At 42.6% G+C, this 2,864-nt stretch overlaps 1 pseudogene; it reads left to right on the forward strand.

Annotated features, from left to right (window-relative positions):
- LOC102249696 overlaps positions 1 to 2,649 on the forward strand; it is a 5,491-nt pseudogene extending 2,842 nt beyond the window's left edge.
- The last annotated feature ends 215 nt before the right edge of the window (positions 2,650 to 2,864 follow it).

Below are 2,864 nucleotides of genomic sequence, written 5' to 3' on the forward strand. Positions count from 1 at the left end.
AAAAAAAAAAAAAACCAAACCCTTTTTTTTAATGATGTTTACTTTGAATTTATATTAGTTCACACAAACACTCCATCCATGCTTTTGTTCCGGCCCTCCGGTCCAGTTTAAGAACCCATTGTGGCCCTCGAGTCAAAAAGTTTGCCCACCCCTGTTCTAGTTGTAGGATTTCCACTCAGCCAGCCTTCCTGTGGTTCTGGGTGATGTCCGTTCCGTCTTTTAGTTGTATTTTTGAAGTGGTTGTTCGAGGCAGCAAACTCCTGCGTTAACCTATGCCGCCATATTTGTTTCTCCTCTTTCTTCTTTTTTAATTAGTCACTCTTAACTCTCTTTTACTCAGGATGTGCTCATTTTGGTGATTCTGCTCTTCCGGGTTAGCCTTGGCTGATCTTTCTTCTTTTTTATTAGTCACTCTTAACTCTCTTTTACTCAGGATGTGCTCATTTTGCCAACCTAGCAAATCATAAATGCCAAAGTGAGAGCCAAAATGCTATTTATTTTCTCTTGTTTTCATTTCAATGCATAAGCACTTAGCTATTAAGTTGTTGAAGTTAGAAATTTATTTTTCACCTACTTCACAAACATTTATTTACCCAACTGTTAGGAAAGAAAAATAACAACAAAATAACAACAGAGATATTTTTGTTACCTAAACAGTGTTGCTTCAGATATCTGGGAGTGGTGGCATGGTGTAATAAATGGGGAGTCCAATTTTAAAATTAATTTGTATTTTTTAATGGCCAAATCCTGTAATGAATCAGATGCAAACGCAAGAATGATTACATTTTACAACTAGAAGAACCCCAGAGGGCCTTGGCTGATCTTGATTGGGCTTATTCAAGCATCTGTGGTCTGCTGACCACTGGTTGGGGACTGGCTGATCTAACATGGCCTTGACTTGAATGACTTGGCTACATGTCTCTGTTATATGTGGTCTCTCATCATCCCAAAGGCTAGCCTGGGTTTTTCTCATGGCAAGGGAGAGCCTGGAAGAGTGAAAGGCTTAGGCTCAGAACTGTCACAAGTCACACCACCACTTTTACTGTATGCTATTGAGCAAAGCAAGTCACAGGAACAGCCCATATTCCTTTCAGTTCGAGCCTCCAGAAAGATAGCTTTGGTGCAGGGACCTGAGGGGAATGCGGTGAGCTGAAAGTGAGCAAAAACAAGCTAAAGAGATGTCTGAAAGTTAAGAAGAAAGTAGCAGAGGAGGCAGCCAAGCAGAAGGAGCTCAGAGAGAAACAACTAAGCCAGGGCAATGCTGCTGCCACCAACCACACCACTGACAAGGATGTGGGTGCCAAAGAGGAGAGCCTAAACCCAAACCAATACTACAAGATCTGCAGCCAAGCAGTCCATCAGCTGAAGGCCAATGGGAAAGACCCATACTCACACAAGTTCCATATAGGTGTCTCAGTCACTCACTTCATCCAAGAATACAGTCACCTGTAGCCTGGGAACCATCTGAGTGACATTACCGTAAAGGTGGCAGTTCTTTTTCTAGAGAGGATCCATGGGCCAAAAGAGCTTCCAAGGGGAAGCTCATCTTCTAAGACCTTTGAGAAGAGGGGGTCAAGTTGCAAGTCATGGCCAATTCCAGGAATTATAAACCAGAAGAATCAACAAACTGCTTCGGGAAGACATAATTGAAGTTCAGGGGAATTCTGGGTAAACCAAGAAGGGTGAGCTCTGATTCCTATGAAATCACACTGCTGTATCCTTGCTTACATATGTTACCTCATTTTCAATTTGGCCTTAAAGACAAGGAAACACGGTATCATCAAAGATACTTGAAATTGATCCTGAATGACTTTGTGAGGCAGAAATATATCATCCACTAAAATCATCACATATATAAGAAGTTTCTTGGATGAGTTGAGATTCCTAGAGATTGAAACTCTCATGATGAACATCATCCCAGGGGGAGCTGTGGCCAAGCCTTTTAGCACCAACCACAACGAGCTGGACCTGAACTTATGTATGAGAATTGCTCCAGAACTCTGCCACAAGATGCTGGTGGTTGGTGGCACTGACCGGGTTTATAAAATTGGACACCAGTTTCAGAATGAAGGAACTGATTTGACTCACAATCCTGAGTTCACCACCTGTGAGTTCTCCATGGCTTCTGCAGATTATCATGACCTCAAGGAAATCACGGAGAAGATGATTTCAGGGATGGTAAAGCGCATTACAGTTGGTTACAAGGTCACCCACCATCCAAATGGCCTGGAGGGCCAAGCCTATGTTGTTGACTTCACCCCACCCTTCCAGAAAAAAGCAACATGGTAGAAGAGCTTGAGAAAGCCTTGGGGGTGAAGCTGCCAGAAACTATCCTCTTTGAAACTGAAGAAATTTGCAAAATTCCTGATGATATCTGTGTGGCAAAAGCTGTTGAATGCCCTCCACCTCGGACCACAGCCAGGATCCTTTCTAAGCTTGTTGAGGAGTTCCTGGAAGTGGCATGCATCAATCCTATATTCATCTATGATCACCCACAGATAATGAACCCGTTCGTAAAATGGAACCGCGCTAAAGAGGGTCTGACAGAGGGAGAAAAAAAGAAGCTTTGAGCTTTTAGTCATGAGGAAGGAAATATGCAATGCCTCCACTGAACTGAATGACCCCATGAGGCAAGTGGCAGCTTTTTGAAGACTGATAGTAATTCACCAAAACCCATTTTCAATAGTTCAGCTTTGTCATTTCTAAATCAAGGATAGCAATAGCACCCCCTTCACAGGGATGTTGTAAGGATTAAATGTGTTAGTGCTATAAAGACTTAAAAACATTGCCTGCTACACAGTCAGCATCCCATCGAAGTTCTCTGTTGCTGTTGTTATTATTATCATCCTCCTCCTTAGAGACTC

This window comes from Myotis brandtii, unplaced genomic scaffold (assembly GCF_000412655.1).
Source record: "Myotis brandtii unplaced genomic scaffold, ASM41265v1 scaffold708, whole genome shotgun sequence".
Lineage (NCBI taxonomy): Eukaryota > Metazoa > Chordata > Mammalia > Chiroptera > Vespertilionidae > Myotis > Myotis brandtii.